Genomic DNA, 17,998 nt, shown 5'->3' with positions numbered 1-17,998 from the left:
ATCTCGCCCACCACAACTGTCATTTCACTTTCGGTTTGGACAGCATGGTCTGGATTCCATTTCTCATGCGCTTCCCCATCTTTTCCCCTCCCCAAGTCACTCATTTCCTTTCCCCATCACAGTTGACCCCCAGGCATCACCTTCCACTTCCCTCCATGCCCTGCCAGCCACAACCCCTTTCCTTCGGGGACGTCCAGGTGAACATGCAAGTTCCTTCCCAAAAATCCCACTCCCATCCACATTCACCTCCCTGATTTCTTCCTTCCCACTCCCAGGGTCCGTGTCTGCCTCCGAGTCCCTACCAACCACCCTCACCATCCCTTCTACCACTTGCCCTCACCCTCCCAGCCTACCACCTCGCTCTGACCTTGGTCATTCTCACCATTTCCTTGTTCCACGCCCACCAGTTCGCTCCCCAGCAGGCAGTCATGGACCCATCAAACCCCTCCCTTGTATGTTCACCTGGACACCCCTTCCCCAGACTCCCTCCCCCCTTGGAACGCCTTCCAGCCCCCCTTGGAGCCCCATACCCCCTCAGAACCCCTTCCTCCCTTTGTGTCCCTTCCCCCCCAAACCCAGGCTCCCCCTCCCCTTGACCCTCCCCCGTCCAGACCCTCCCCCGCTTACTCCTTCCCTCCTTCAGACATCCTTACTTCTTCCTCCAGCCTTACTCCCTCTCCTCTCTGCAATCCTTCCTTCCCCCAGACTCCCTCCCCTCTCCACATTCCTTTCCCCCTCCAGACTCCTTCCGTTACACTTTCCACCCCCCCATATACCACGAGTTGCCGTCTTCTCCCCGTTACCCCTGCTCCCTCTGGACTCCTTCCCCCCTCCCAACCTCATCCCATCCTGACACCTTCATTCCCCCGCCCCCAAACTGACCCCAACCTGACACCTTCATGATCCCCCTCCCAACCTCCGACACCTCTTCCTCTCCCAGTCAATCCTAGACCTTCCTCTCCCACCCCCTCGACCATCATCCGTTGTGAGCAGACCCTCAACGGTGACTTTCCAACTTCTGTGGGCTGCTTCGCAGTGGAGACATGTCCATGTGAATCCACCCAGCAGGCCATGGACGTTCCTCCAGTGTGCCATCGCTGCCGGGCTCCAGCATTTTCTGCTCCTCGAATGTCGGCGATGTGAGCAAGGCCCTGGCGGGTAAGTCCCAACTTCTGCATGTCACACTTGTCAAGATGTGGTCTGCACTGGTGTACAATCCAGCCGACACGGGTGGATGATCCAGCATTGGAGGGGGGTCTGACTCCGGCGGGCTGGCTTTACAATGATATGCTGATGTATTACAATGAGATTCCCGACGTCCAATGGCAGGCATTGTAGCCGCCATCCACAGGCTGATCAGACGATTGCGAGCTGGTTTTGCAACGTCGTGAAACCAATTTCTGGCCTTCTCACCATATTGTCCACACATTCCCCTGAGCATGCCTGATCGCCAGTGAGCACAGAAAATTCCACCCCCTCTCTGTTTGTCCTTTGTTTGTTCATGTGTGTGTGTGTGTGCTGGGGGAGTTTTAAGAGGGTTAGATAGTTACGCTTCCTGATTACAAATTATGCGTTAACCCGTTCTTGCAACTTGTTTTAAAAAATAAGTTTTGTTTTATAATAAATCAATAATTCTAAGCTTATTGAAAGAAGCCTTGTTAAAGTCTCTTTTATTCTGGGTCTAGCTGTCGCGAAGGTAAACAATTGGCCATTTTGGTGAATGAATTAAACTTTTAAACTAACGGTGCGACCTGTGGAGTAGCGAGGCTAGATAAACTGCGCACTCCTCCCATCCCGGTCGTAACTAATATTACCTGAACAATTTTTGTGATGAATGTCAGTTCTGTAAAATGGAGCACGATTCTCCATAAAGCATCTAGGGAAAATCTGACACCCAAACTATCCTGGCCACGTACTTTGCTGAGGGCCACCTCAGCTCCAGTTCCTCTTGGCCTCCGACAGTGTCGTATCAAGAGTTTTGCAAACAACATTCCAATCCTGCAAACTCCTACCCACAGGTCATTTTTTTGCGGAGAAAACAAACACATCACCTCCCATGCTCATATTCCCATGGAGAGGCAGGTTTGCTTACTTGGTCATTCCATGTAACAGGTTCCATTCTATGTGACGGCTGCAATCCCATCCATTGGTGCCTGTGCAGATTGAGCTGGCTGCTTTCCTTTCCAGGCCAGACGGCATATTGTGTTCTTGCCACAAATAAAACCTCAGTCTGGGAAAGAGAGAGAGTAGGTACATGAGTCTCAGTTATATCTCAAACAGAGATACCTTCCCTAAGTAGAATTCTGACTCCTTTGATATTTTCTGAGTACTCTAATAATTCTTTTTTTTATACCCTGTAGGAAATTATCCAGAATTAATTTGGTTCTGGAGAATCATGTTTATTTGCCCTGATGTATTCAGAATTTCCCTGTATAAAGGACTGGTTTTGAGAAGGTTTTCGTCATTGCTGCTATTCAACTTACATGACCAGGCCCTGTAGTTTTCAAATAGATTTTAGGAGAGATTTTGAAGTGCTACATTGTTATTTTTTTCCCGCTGTAATATGTTTCACCTCTAGCTGATTCATCGTGTGTGGACTCAGTGGGAGCTAGCTCTGTGTTAAAATGTGGCACAATTGCTTGTTCTGAGCACAAAATCTGTTGTTCCCAACATTTTTCAGAGTGTCTTCAGATGGCCTTTAGAGCACTAATATCTGAAATTGTAAGGCAAATGATGGTTACACCAATAATCTCTCTAAATATACCATCTCTCTCAGCAAAAAAAACCAAATGTCTATCTCGGGCAGCTTGGTACATCGGGTGGGGTGCAGCTGTCCCAGTTCTGGTTTAAAATAGAATCATAAAATGGTTACAATGCAGAAGGAGGCCATTCAGCCCATCATATCTGTGCCAGCTCTCTGGAAGAGCAACTCAACTGGTTCCACTTCCCTGCCCTTTCCCTGTGGACCTGCAGTTTTTTTCTCTTCAGGTGCTTATCCAATTCTCTTTTGAAGGCCATGATTGCATCAGACTCCAACACACTCGCAGGCAGTAGTTCATTTCAGATCCTAACCACTCGCTGCGTAAAAAGAAGGCTCATTCACATGGAAATGGTCTCTTGCTTTCCTGAGGATAGATAGAACTATTAGAAGTTCAGAGCACAGAAAAAGGCCATTTGATACATTATTAGTTTGCTGACTCTTTGTTTCTATATGTGTTAGTTCCCTTTCAAATGATCACCTTGGTACTAGAGAAAGCAACCAAAGACCAGATAAAACTCATTTTGATCATTCTCTATTGGTCCCATCAGCTCTGGATGATCTTGACTATATGCTGTGTCTGTATTCTTTTACCCGAACAGGTAGGACTTGCTCAGAGATGGACTTTTTGATTAACAGCATGACAATTGAACAACAGTGACTTCTAAATAAAGACCTTCCCTTGTCAGTGGCCAAAACCTTACTGAATTTCAGAGATGTTTCTTTGACCCAGTTATAGGATGTTAAGCTTGTGGTGTTGTGAGGCGTGGCATGCGATCTTTCCTGTCTGTCTGATGTGAGGTGCATTACATTTCAAAATATCTCAATGATTGTTTACGATGGGTATAAATGGGGATGGACATGGGCTAGTATCATGGATGGGCTGAGATATGGCAGTCAGCTTTTACAACAACAAATTGCACTTATATAACCTTTAATGTAGAAGAATGTCCCAAGGCTTTTCACAGAGATGTGGGGAAAACGTAGAATAAAGTAGTCCAAATTTAAAGTATATCACTGGGAATGCAGGATTATCTAAATTCCAATGCTATTAGAATTCAACAAAAATTGCACAAATGGGGATAGGGTGAGGTATACCAAAATATTTTCAAATGAACAGTGGAAGTAACATGAAAGGCATAGGAACAAAGGACTTAGAAGCAGGAGTAGGCCATTCAGTCCTTCTAGTCTGCTCCATCATTTGATAAGATCATGGCCAATCTGGCTGTGGCCTCAACTCCACTTTCCTGTCTTCCCCCCAATACTCTTGACTCCCCTGTCTATCAAAAATCTACCTAACTCAGCCTTGAATAAATTCAATGACCCAGCTTCCACTGCTTTCTAGGGAAGAAAATTCCACATGCTAATGACCCTCTGAGAGAAAAAAATTCTCTTAATCTCCATCTTAAAAGGGATACCTCTTATTCTTAAACTGTGTTCCCTAGTCTCCTCCACAACAGGTGACATCCTCCCAGTATTCACCCTACCAAGTCCCCTCAGGATCTTTTATATTTCAATAAGACCACCTCTCATTCTTCTAAACTCCAGTGGGCATAGGCCCAACTTGTTCAACCTTTCTTTATAAGGTAAGCCCTTCACCCCTGGAATGAGTCAAGTGAACCTTCTCTGAATTATTTCTAACACAATTATATCCTTTTTCAAATAAGGAGACCAAAACTGTACACAGTGTTCCAGATGTGGTCTCACCAAGGCCCTGTACAGTTGCAAAAAGACTTCCCTGCTTTTATATTCCATTTTCCTTGCAATAAATGCAAACATTCAATTTGCCTTCGTAATCATTTGCTATACCTGCAGACTAACTTTTTGTGATTCATGTACCAGGATTCAATTACCCAGATCCCTCTGTACTTCAGAGTTCCTCAATCCCTCTCCATTTAACTAGTATATTGCTTTTTTATTCTTCCTGCCAAAGTGGACAAGTTCACATTTTCCCACATTATACTCCATCTGCCAATTTTTTGCCCACTCATTTAACCTATCTATATCCCTTTGAAACTCTTTACCTATCTTGACAACTAACTTTCCTACCTATCTTGGTGTCATCAGCAATTTTGGTTACCACACATTTGGTCCCTTCATCCAAGGGATATTGATATAGATTGTAAATAAAGACCCCAAACACTGATCCCTGTGGCACTCCACTAGTTACAGCTTGCCAACCCAAAAAAGACCCATTAATCTCCTGTCTTTGCTTCCTGTTAGCTAACCAACTTTTTATCCATGCTAATATGTTACCACTTACACCATGTGCTCTTAGCCTGTGGCACCTTATCGAATGCCTTTTGGAAATCCAAGTACACCACATCTACAGGTTCCCCTTTGTCCAACTTGCTTATTATTCCCTCAAAAAAACTCTAATAAATTAGTTAAACACAATTTCCCTTTCATCTAATTCAAGTTGGCCAGTATGATTGCAGAATTGGGCAAAGCCCAATCAACCAGGATAATGTGAATGATCTTATTTTAAGTAGTTAGTTCATCGTGGACATAGAAGACCCTAACCTCACCGAGTACAATCAAGTAGCAATCCTAAATAGCAACACTTTGATCCTTTGCTTACTTATCCTTTTTCTATACATCTTTCTTTCAAGACCCATGAAAAAAGTTTTTTTTAAATTAAAGATAATGACAATGACAGGAGGTGGAAATATGGTAATATGAAGTATTTTGTAGCTGAAGGGGTCAATTAAAGAGGAGAGATAAAGGTAACATGGAAAGAAGACAGGGTGTCAGCACAGCATAAAAATTTATCTTTGTAACTTTCTCATGTTAAACATCATGATAATTGAACTGTAGTTCCTTGTGTTCTAGTTTCATGTAACTGCGCAAAACTGAACAGAAAATGAACATGCAGCAATCTTTATGATGCAGGGTGATTTTAATAACTCAAGTTCAAAACGGTTGAGAGATGCTTTGATAAGTCGGATATCTCTGAACAGTGGGACCCACCCTATGAGTTATACCAGCATCAAAACTAAACACTGTTCCAATATCAGAAGCCTTTCCCTGTGATTATAAATAGCAGCAACCATTCTCTGACATGTGAATCAGGAACAGCTGATGAAAAATGGAATTTGCTGCTGCTACTTCCCTGGGAATATATAAACAGTCAGCAGCATCATTGTCAAAGGAAGTATTACAAAACTGTTTGCAGTTTAATTTGAAAGCAGTTAAACTTCAGCACAGGATTTAAAACCAGGAAATCATTTTTCTTTAGTTTTATCTTGCAAAAGGAAAGTTGTAAATGAAGTTGGTGAAATTAACGAATAAACCAGGATACCTGGAGCCAATCTAGGAAACATTTAAGAAACTGGACAGCGACGATGTGTTATGTGAAATGAAACAATCTAATCTATTTGCAACCTCTTAATAATTCCATACACATAGAGACACAGTGGAGTCCAGAATGTTGCAGGGGACATAATGAGTTATTTCAAGAATCTTGTGAATTGTTTTATTTATCTAAATGTATTCTGCATGTATAATAATCCTGTGCTCTGTCTCTGGGAGCAGAATAGCCTTTGTACAATTTAAAGTTTTATGGTAATTTATCTTCCGCAGAAGTGGGATGGTTAAGGATGAAGTGATCTCTTGAGCTTCTATGGAATGTTGGATCTCTATATAGCCTCCTGGGATGTGTGGAGAATAGACAGATGGAGCTAGAGAGGACATAGACAGAAAAATGTACCAAGCAGCTTCACTGGGTTAAGTGACGGTGAACTAATAGCAAGCAGGAATTAGAAGGATTTTAGAGGGGTGGCTGAAAAGTGGTCAATTAGACAATTTTTGAAAAAGAAGAGCAATGCAGCAATATGGAGGGGTTTAAGGGTGAGAATTCCATAGACTAAAGACATGATGGCACCTTGACCTGTCATCAGTGGTGGTTCAGAGGGAGGGGATGCATAGTAATTCAGTGTAGAAAAGCAGAGAGTGAGTTAGGACATAGGACTGGAGGTTGTATAGGTAGGGCGCAGTGAGGCTATGGAGGATTTCTGATTGAGGAAAAAATTTAAAAATTAATGTGTGGATAACAGGAAATCAGTGGAGGTTGATGGGGTCAGTGATAATAGGTGAGATAAGGACAAAAGAGATCAATGATGGTAATTTTAAGGGGGTGATACTGGCAGTGCAGAAAGGGTAAAATAATGCATGTGGATAGTGAGCAGGTTACAATGGCGAACATTGGACTGAGGTGGTTGAGAACTGAATGGATTTAATGAAGCAAAGAAGTCAAATGAGAGCTGGCGGAGAAGAAGTTATTGAATGTTGTAGGAGCAGGGCTGACGTAGGGGTAGATGGTGCTGACGGGGCGAACAGAAGACACATAGTGAACTGACTGGATAGCTTTTTTTCTGGACCTGAGGCTTTAGTATCAATGAGCTCTTTCCACTGGCATTAGGAATGAGGATGGAGAAGGGAGGGGTTTGAAGGAGATATGGCTTGCAATAAAGAGGAGCTTGAAATGGTCCTCACTCTTCAGAATGATCCTGTGGCTGTAAGGAGTTGATGTTGATTAAGGTGGTTATGGCAGTAGATGATCAAACAAATCATGTATCCTGGTACTCTCTACTTACTCCTCACTTATAACCTCTCTTTCTTGTCTAAGGTCCTTGCACTGATCACTGTTACTGAACTCTGTGCTCACCTCTTCCGACACTTCCTTTATGAATGAGCTTTTGTTTGTAGAGGGTGGAAGCAAAGACCAATTAAGACGACATTGGAGAAATTGAGCCAGATTGGATTCTTGGTAGCAGTGGGGAAGAGCTAGGGGTGGAGGTGGCCAATGTTGCAAAGATGGAATAAGGCTGCATTGGTGACAGAGCATTTTTGGAAAAGACATGATCTTGGGATAAAGCAGGATACTTAAATTCTGCATTACTGCATGCTCATTAAGCCTAGGATAGTAGCAGATCATCAGTATGGGAACAACCTTAAGTAGGATGGGATAACCAAATTGGACATCTGGCGGAAAATGAGAAGGGCGGGAGACTTGGTGTATTTGTGGTAGAGAAAGAGAGGAACCGGGGGAGATAAAGAGCAGGCAGAGCAGGGGTAAGTCTCAGCCAATGGATAAGTAAAGGAGCTTGGGTCCAGACCATTAACCATTGTATGCCTGCAAGTGGACTCAGCGGTAGGGTTGTCAACACTCCAAGATTAGCCTGGAGACTGCAGGAATTGAAGATTAACCTACAGGACACTGCTGTGTGCAATCCTGGAGAAAAAATAGCCTCATAAATTGATAGACTTATAGACATTTACAGAACAGAAGGAGGCCATTTGGCCCATCGTGTCTGCGTCGGTCAACAAAGATCTAACTACACTAAACCCATTTTCCAGCACTTGGCCCATAGCCCTGGGGGCTATGGCAGCGCAAGTGAATATCTAAATACTTCTTAAATGTTATGAGAGTTTATAACTCAACCACCCTGACACAGGGGCATTAAAAAAGAGAGGTTTTGTTTACATTTTCTTTGAACATTTCTCTTTACCATATGTAAAAATATTGAAAATAGGAAAAAAAGGCTGTTTGGCTGACGGTCAAGTGTCATCCAATTGAGTAATGAATATTTTTGCTTTCCAATTGGCATAGGAAAGCAGTGCATCAAGGGTGGATGTATTGTCTGACCAATGGCTGGAGCATGGGGGCAAGTCATGTGATGAAACCTCCAGGAATACATTTAATCACAATTGGCAACCCTACATGGAGAGTATCCTTGATTGAATATACCCAGACATATTTAGACTTTAGGTATAAGTCTGGTCTTGTGATCCTTCAATAACTTGTCAGCTCACTAAAAGTATCTACTTCTCTTTATAGATTCAACAAGAGGGAAGGAAACTGTACCATGCTACCATTGAAATCATAGGGCCCCAGCCTCCAAATGTGACTTCCTGGCGTAGAGCTAGTGAGAGCATTGAACATGAATTCCTGTCCTTCCTTATTAACCAGCCTGAGTAATTGGTAGCCTTTAACTCTTGGCTAAAGATACTGGCAAATTACACATCACAACAGCCTTGGACAATATTGCAGAATCACAACAGATCTATAAATGTAATACATATTTCTGTTTGTTAATCAAAGTTCTTTCAATTAGTTTATCTGTTATTGTCCGAACCACCTGCCAGAGTAATATTATACTAAAATTAAAATAATTGCTCTCTTACATCTCACATTAAAAGCAGTACTTTGTAACAGAGCTGGGCGGAGAATGAGTACAGTTCAAACTCTTGTGTGACCTGCCAGAATATAACTGTTCCAAGATGTGAAAATAAAACTATTCCAAAGATACTTTTGAAGAAGTTATGGAAAAAGTTTCTTGAGCAATATTGAGATATTCATGGTCCAGTGAAAGAGGTAGAGAGGGATAGGGGGATCGGTGGGGGGGGGATGGTTCTGCCATCTGCCAGTTAGTCTATTCAAAACATTGTGAAGGACAGTAACTGTAAACTACATTCTGATTGGGCTTTGTGGTTCACAGCCTTTTCTTACTGGTAAATATCTAGTAAGTCTGATTTCTAAGAGTGTATAGTCACGTCATTTCCGGTAGAATAACACCATCAATCAGAAGAGAAACTCATTATGGAGTCAACAAAGTCAATAGAGTCAACAAGTATCTCATTAAAAAATAACATCACAAAATGTAAACTCGACTTGGATATCGTCAACTCTTTTGACTGGCAGGGACATTCCTGACCTAAATGAAACAACGCCAAAATATAAACAAGTACCCAGAAATATGAGGCTGGCTGCACAGAATTTTACAGCACTGAAACACCAGAGATCCTTGATCCTCTCCAGCTACAGCAATTCAGCTAAGAAACGACAGGTCTGCTATGAAAGAGACTGAAGTCATTTCAACTTGTAATTGTACTGGTTTTTTCTCATCAATTCTTTCTGTGCGTGATTGTGGGTTGTAACTTTTGAGCTCCAGGACAGCGTAACTGGGGGGTACCCAAAAGATGCACTGGGGAACCCTCCCCGAATGTTCCCGGGTAAGGTTTGCATGGCAATCGGCAAGGAAGTGCAATCCTTGGTTCAGAATCAACCATTGTTTATTATAGCTTCTTCTAAGCACTTAGTAAATCAGTGGTTATTCGCATCTAAAAACAAACTTGTCTGGAAGTAAACTGGGTGCAGTCTGCCAGTTCTTAGTGATGCATTGTTTATGCCTGTAATAAAACAAAGTGTCTGTATATGCCTGAAATAAAACCATAAAATGCTGGAAACATAAAATAGGTCAGTCAGCAGCTTTGCAAATAAATAATAGAACAATGTGTCAAAACTGAACAGTGAAAAAATAAATAAGAGAAAATAAATTGCCTTTATAAAGTGCCTTCCACAACCTCAGGACATCCCAAATGCTTTACAGCCAATGGAGTACACCTGAAGAGTAAAAACATGAAAAAAGATGCAGTGAAACAAATGCCAATTACAGAGGGGATTGGTGAATGAGCCATAGGTTGTTTAAAAGAAAAAGAGATGAAATGGTATAAAAGATCATATTAATTAAACCACAGAAAGAAAGCTTTGAAGAAAATAAAAAATACTTGAATAGTCAAGGAAGCAGGGAAAATTTGGAGAAATAGAAAATGCGGAAAATCTACCAAGTTAGGTCTGAAATTGAAACCAAAAATGCTGGTAAAATCAAATCAGGCCAATACCAAGGTCACAGGTTCCTCAGCCAGCACAATATACCGCCAAAGAGTCTGCACCATTAATGCCAACTTGCTTCCTTCCCCAATCCCACTCCACATTGCCAGTATATGAGCTATATTTCAATTTATCAATGATCTCTCCTCCTCTCCTGAAGCTGTTGAAGTTGCTAATGTATAATTCCATAAGCTCAGATGGCCCTCTTAAAGCTCGTACAAGTGTCCTTCATGCTCAAGCTTAGACTGTGAACACTGACAGGCTATTGAATCAGAGGGGGCATTACAGTCAAGGCTGATCCTGTTGTCACCTGGTGTGCACACACGCACACACACAGTATCCAGCAGAATGACTCTCAGTGACATAAAAATCTGCTGTGTTTCACATCATTAGAAAATCTGTACCTTTTCATGTTTATTTATGAAGTGAAACTATTTGCTTTAAATTTTGCTTACTACAAAAGGTGGTAGAGCTGAAATATCCATGTAGTGACCAGACAATATCCATGGCCTTTTATACTCATTCAGGAGTAAAATACACATGCAATTGTCATTCCAAGTACAGGCATGAAGATATTACAAATTTTCAAAGCTGTATTTTTAAAATGGACACTATAGTTTTTAAGATGGCTGACCACACATCATGTGACGTTGGCAAGATCAGCTCCAGACAAGGCCTGAAATTCAAGCAAATACCTAATTAAGATATGAACAATCATAGCCACTTGTGAAACAAACAAGTTATTTTGTTAAGGATAAACTGGAAACAACCAGGACTATATCAGATTCACCTTCCTGCCTCACCATGTCGAAACTCAATGGGTGTTAGACGAATATGAAATGAGTCTCCATGACTTTTGTTGTATTCTGATGGTTCCTCATTTCAAGCACAAAGACCCTGGCTGTCTCAAAACACAAAGTGTGAAAGGCCACAACACAGGATGTGTACTGGCCCAACCTACTACGTTATTTGGGAAAGATCTTGGGACTTGTATAGGTCACATGGTTAAGGCAGCCATGTTTATGCCTGTTTTTAAAAGTTACAGCAGAAGCTGTTCAGACCAGAGAAACCCCACAAGCAATTCCATCTGACAGACCATCTGAAAAGCCATCAAACCAGCTGCAAGCCAAGGTGAAACAGCCATACCGTGAAAGTGGGGGAAGGATTCTCCTCCAGCCTGTTCCATCTTCAAGTACATCTGAGAACCGACCTCCAAGCAATTCAACCACAAGAAACCTTGCAGCTTACTGAGAATCATCTGCATTTACCTGACCTCCTCTCCAGCTACAGCAATTCAGCTAAGAAACGACAGGTCTGCTATGAAAGAGACTGAAGTCATTTCAACTTGTAATTGTACTGTTTTTTTCTCATCAATTCTTTCTGTGCGTGATTGTGGGTTGTAACTTTTGAGCTCCAGGACAGCGTAACTGTGGGGGCACCCAAAAGATGCACTGGGGACCCCCCCCCCCGAACGTTCCCGGGTAAGGTTTGCATGGCAATCGGCAAGGAAGTGCAATCTCCCCCCGGGCAATTGCCCTGCACTGGGGCCCATCTGAAAATGTGATTTAAATCACAAAATTCGGAAAGTTCCGACTGTCTTACATCAATTGTCACCCAGGAAATGTTGTAAAAATTAAAACCACTTACAGCTTCTGGGTAAATATTGTACAGACCCATACCAACCCCCCATGGGACTCCCCCATGTGAAGCCCCAAACCCACCAGGGGACTCCCCCCACCCTGTGACTCCCCCCAGCCACAGGACTCCCCCAAACCTTGACTAACACCCCCAAAGACTCCCCCTCTCCCTCCCCCACAGAATGACCCACCACCTACTAAACTCCCATGGGACATTCACCGCCCCCCCCTCCACAAGGGAACACCCCCAAACCCTGAGGGGAAATTCCCCCAGCCCTCCGACTATACCCCCCACCCCACGACGGGACTCCCAGCCCTCCAGGAATCCCCCAACCCCTGACCACACCCTAGGCCTGACATGACCCACCCCCTTGCTGACAGCCCTCCTCTTCTGACTGTCCAAACCCCTGACCCTCCCCACCGGCCCCCAACTGCCTGACCCCCCAACTTCCTGACCTCCCCAGTGGCCTGACACTCCCCAACTGCCCAACATATCCGACCGCCCAACGCATCCCGACTACCCAACCTCCCCGACCCACCATCCCCCACCCACCCCCCCCACCCCACCTCCCCCCCCCCCACCCCCCCGCAACTGCCTGGCCCCCACCGTCTGCCCAACCCCCTCAATGGCCTGACACTCCCCCCAATTGTCCGACTCCCTCGAGTGCTTGTCCCTCCCAACTTCCCACCCATCCCGACTGCCCAACAACCCCCCCAAACTGCCTGACCACCCCCCCAACGGTTTGACATCCCCTTCAACTGCCTGACCACCTCTTGACTGCCCAACCTTCCTGACTGTCTGAGTCCTGCAAATGCTGGAATCCCTCCGCCCCCACTGCCTGCCAAACCCTCTGGACTGCACAAACCCGCCAACTGCACAAACTCCCGCTGACTGCCCAACCCCTAGTTCTGCCCAGTCCCCCTGACTACCTGACCCCCTCGACTGCCCAAACCCCATCCCCCCAAATTCTAACCACTTACCTGACAGACCTACCTTCTCCCTGGCTTGAAAATGGCAGGACATTTAAACCTACCTATTTACAGCAGCCAGTGCCATAAAAAAGGGGACATGGCCCCCTTTTGTCTGGCTCTGAAACCCTTGACAGAAGGCCCTGGGAACACACTCCCCTGCATAGTCCTTGCCTGGCCTGAGTCAAAAGGCCAAGAGTGAAAGGATTGGAAAGATTTCAAGGTAAGAAAGTAGAAGTGGAGTGGAAAAACAACACTGATTGCCACTCTGGGGAAGTTCTGGCCCAGTTTATGTGAGACATTGCATTAAAACCTCCAAGCCAAGAGCATGATAAACTAAATTTTAAATTCACAAAAGCTTGCTGCTGAAAATTATTAAAATTGGGTCAAACTACTCTGATGGTAAGAACACACACTAACCTCACACATATAAAAAACTTGGTTCACAGACAATAATAAACACATAAACTCTCTTCGTGACAGAATCACATGTTGTTTGCAATACAAGTGTTAACAAAGAAATGTTCGCTTTGTCCTGAAAACAATCAGTTCAAGGTCTGCGATATATGCAGAGGCATAGAATAGCAAATCAAAGAAGTTATGCTTAATTCTTGAAAATCACCGACTTTAACTAGAATATTGTGTTTATTTCTGGGCACCAACTCAATTAGAAAGGATGTCAAAACCTTGGAGAGGATGCAAAAGGGATTTACTCGAATAGCACCAGGAATTAAGGAATTCATTTGTGCGGAAAGACTAAAGAAACTGTGATTGTTCTCCTTAGTGCAAAGAAGGTTAAGGAAGGATTTAATTGAGGTGTTCAAAGTTTTGAGGGATTTTGATGGGGTAGATAGGCAGATCACTGGTAGGAAGGTTGATAACCAGAGAGCACAGATTTAAGATAATTTGCAGAAACAACAAAGGGAGAGATGAAGAGATCTTTTTAAGCCGTAGGTTTGTTATGATCTAACATACATTGTCTTGAAAGGGTGATGCAAGCAGATTCAATAGTAACTTACAAAAGGGATTTTTAAAAATACATTATTCGCACACTACATTTAGGCATCCGTTGGCTAGGCTAGCATTTATTGCCCATCCCTAATTGTATATTAAAAAAAGGGAAGCTTTTCAGGGTTATAGAGAAAGAGTTGGGGAAGGAGGACTAATTGTTAGTAGCTCTTTCAGGGAGCTTGAATATTGCTGAAAAGAGAGACATGTTACCAAAGCTTTTTGTCTTGCACCCATCAGAATAAATGTAAGAAGGCCAAATTTCAAACGATCACAACAATTTATACTACAGGAGAAAAGGGTGCTGGTTTGTTGGAAAGTCAATTCTTATTGGTTGAGACGTTGTCGTGGAGAAAGCAATGTGGAACTACACAAGCTCCCAGCTCATTCAAAATTAATGCATGGCTTGAACATATTCCTCTTGTTTGCTGTGAACGGGTCCCCGTGTATGAATGTATGTTGCTTCTAGCAAATGTAAATGAGCCACATTATGACCTTGATGGATTATCTTAAATTGGTTATTAGTTACGTTATTACTGCACTCAGGATTGTTCAGCAAGTTCTGCCCAATTGCAGAATCACATCTAACAGTGGATGTTTTGTTTGGGTTTTGCAAGTGAGGGCTGGTTACAGACTGCCTACTACGAACAACCATAAGAACATGCTGTTAGATTGGATCAGCCAATCTTTGGAATGTATGGCCTACATACCTGCCATTGCACAGCACCAAAATTCATACATAGTGTTGCTCAATTTGGGGAAACAATATTAAAGTTCTGTATTACCAGGTTGTTTTCACAGAGCCACTAAATACACAATAGGCTGAAAGGCCTCCTTCTGTGTTGTGTGATTCTTTAATTCAGTGAGTTGAGATCAACAGATTAAACATGGGGCCTCTGCTCTCTATGGCTCAGCACTACAACAAGGACAAAGATCTCTGTTAAACCACCTACACCTCTTACTCTTTTATTTCTAAATTTATTTTTCTCTTTTTGGTCTGGCCTCCTGTATCATGTTAACAGTTCCTATCTGAGAAGTTGGATGATTAAGGCCATGATTACGTCTGTGATTTTTCACTCGGCATCATATCATTGGGAGGTAGTGAGGTCAGATAATTCCCACAAGGCATAAAAGCAAAATGTATTTTCAAAGCACTTGGTCCAAGAATGCCCTTGGGAATGGACTGCAAGCACAATATCTATACGAATATAAGACAAATTAAGGACAACGAAAGATCATTCACGGCATCAAACCTCAAACCCTGATGCTCAAATTCATTCAGGCCAGCACACAACTGCGTTTTGAACGTATCAAACACTTTTGGCTCTACTGAGTTACCTTGTAGGAAATTTTTAAGTGTTTATAAATCTTTGAGTAAAATAGGTTTTCGGAATGGATTTATTTTTCACTAATTTAAATATATATCTGTTGTTCTGGCTTCACCTTATCTATATACTATTTAATACTATATACACTGTATTAAAGAGATCTTGTGGTGCAGTGGGTAGCAACCCTGACTCTAAACCAGCGTTCTTGGTTGGAATCCCACCCTAGGACGTGATGGCCAAGGAAGGTGTGTTTATAACGTGGCCAAATGTGACGATCAACCTGTAAATCCTTTCAACACACGTTAGTGTCAGGCATACCGCAGGAGAGATTGCTGGTCAGCCATTTGATGGAAAGGAAGTTGGAGCCTCTACCATCACTATCTATAGCTCCAGACTCCAACATGCATGTAAAAGTGCCACAGCAACTCGGACTCCCTAAGTGAACTGAAGCACGCCACCACACAGCCTCTACAAATGAACAGCTCAAGTCACATTGGAAATAATTTCTGTTGTTCCACTCTCAACTTCTACAATTTGAAAAATGGTGGTTAGGATTATATACAACTGTCCAGGGAACAAAATAGATTTTTGTCGAGGGCTCCTTCTGAGATTTCCGTGAGGGCCACTTCTTGATTTTTGGGGGCTACTTTTTCATTCTCACTAACTTCTTTATTAGGTGATGCAGTCACGTAGAGACATTGCCTTCTGTATTTGGGTTGATTTTTTTTTTTAGGGTTTCCCTCTTTAGATAGATAAGCCAATACAAATACCAAACGGAAAGACTCTATAATATATAGCAGCTCATCTAATTTTAAACCCAGGGTTAATCAAATCAAAATAGTATATTAACCATGTGTCAATGCGAGATTGAAAACTTATTTTGCAAAGTAACACCCATATTTGGTATCACATGGCTTGTGCAATTTATAATAATAAACTAAGATCAGGTTCATCTAAAATTCATCAGCTATTTGATGCAACAAAACAGAAATCAGACAGACATTAGCAGTTTAGGTGTGTTAGTAAAAGACCAAATTAATCTGCACAGTTCTGTTCTCATTTTTCATTGCCTCCCGAGTCCCCAGCTCCACCCACCACCACTACACACAAAACTAAAATGTGACAGATCTCTCCACTGGCTGCTGCCCCTGGTCTGGGCCTGCATCTGGCCTCCTTTCCAGACACCTCCATCCTTTCTCTTTTCAGTTTTATTTTTCCTTATCCCGGTCCCGGAGGATTTCGAAAGTTTGACTCAAACCGGTTGTTGCAGAGCCAGAGAAAGAGAAATGTTCGAGTCAAACGGGTTGTCATCTGCAATAATTGCTCCAGTTCCTCCAATGACAGATTCTCTAACTCCTGCTCTTGCTGCTTCTCCAATTCTGGCTCTGGAGAGCAGCAAGAGTGGGAGGATGGGAGCCTATCAGTGGAGGAGCTAAAGTAACAGCATGGGAGAGACAGAATATGTGATTGGAAGAGCAACTTGTCATGCCAGTACAGATTTTAAAAACTGTATTCCTTTTAAAATGGACCCTGATGAATTTTTAAGATGGCTATCAAGGGATCAGGTGACTTGCAACTTCAACAAACTAACAAGCTTTCTGGAAATTTCTAAATTGGATTATAATGGGTGGGAATTCCACTCCTCTGTAGAATTTCACTCCTGCTATTGCTAAGCCTACTCCAAAACACAAAGACAATAGACTCCTAGACTCTGTGAATTCAGGTTTGCCATGTAATAAAGGAAAGCTATCAAGACCAGTTATCCACAAGTGAAGTGAGAAGATGGCTACCTACCATCCATTGAATATCAATGGCCTTTGACCGTGCAGCTGAAACTAATTCTTTCCGAAGGACCACCATTTGTCTCTTATTGTGTATCAATGGCTGTTAATTATGTGATCAAAACTGGTTCTGACACTAAAATCCTTTTGTCCCAGAGCCAAGAAGAGACCTGTGCAGGCTGCAGACTAACATCAACAATACACAGCTGCAGAGAAAGGCTGTGCCATCTTGCTTCTCAAGGACTGTGAGGCTTAAAAGCCTTTTTAAAAAAGCCCCCTCCAACCTGTTTCCGAAAAGCTCTGAGTTCACCTGTAAAGAAATTGGACCTCTGGTTACAACTGCCACCAGTGCCTGGCTACATGAGCTGCTAAGCAGTCTTTACTTTGAAGGAACCTTGCAGTTAATCCTGATCTGACTCCAACCATCTGAACTTCTCTGAACTACAATTCCAGAGTGGTAAATCTCCTTTCTTCGCTGGACTCTCAAAGACACATGAACTGCTAACTCTATTTGGTTTTAATACTTATAGAAGTGCACTATTCTCTTTAATTGTATCTTTCTTGGGTATGTGTTGTTTGATTGATGTAGCATTAGCGTTTCTGGGGTGAGTGTGTGAAATAAACAATCCTTCTTGTTTAAATCCATGGAAGCCTGCTGCTGGTGACCGCAAACTATCTGGACTGGAGGAACCATTAGGTACGGAACAGGGTCGACCTTTCTTGAATTTGTTGTCTTTACTTTTTTGCAGGCTTCTGCTGGCATTTCAGGGATGAATTCACCCACTGCCCATGTTTATTGTGAACCCTGCAGCAGTGCAACTTGTTTGCACATTGAGCTATAAGAT

At 42.8% G+C, this 17,998-nt stretch overlaps 1 long non-coding RNA gene across 1 annotated transcript; it reads left to right on the top strand.

Annotated features, from left to right (window-relative positions):
* The first annotated feature begins 11,563 nt into the window (after positions 1-11,563).
* Positions 11,564-17,794, top strand: LOC144692615 (uncharacterized). The gene is made up of 2 exons (XR_013579355.1): positions 11,564-11,742; positions 17,310-17,794. It is a non-coding gene; the product is annotated as an uncharacterized LOC144692615 (long non-coding RNA).
* The last annotated feature ends 204 nt before the right edge of the window (positions 17,795-17,998 follow it).

This window comes from Cetorhinus maximus, chromosome 17 (genome assembly GCF_964194155.1).
Source record: "Cetorhinus maximus chromosome 17, sCetMax3.hap1.1, whole genome shotgun sequence".
NCBI lineage: Eukaryota > Metazoa > Chordata > Chondrichthyes > Lamniformes > Cetorhinidae > Cetorhinus > Cetorhinus maximus.
The sequence above is the reverse complement of the archived record's forward strand: the minus strand, read 5'-3'. Positions and strand labels throughout refer to the sequence as shown.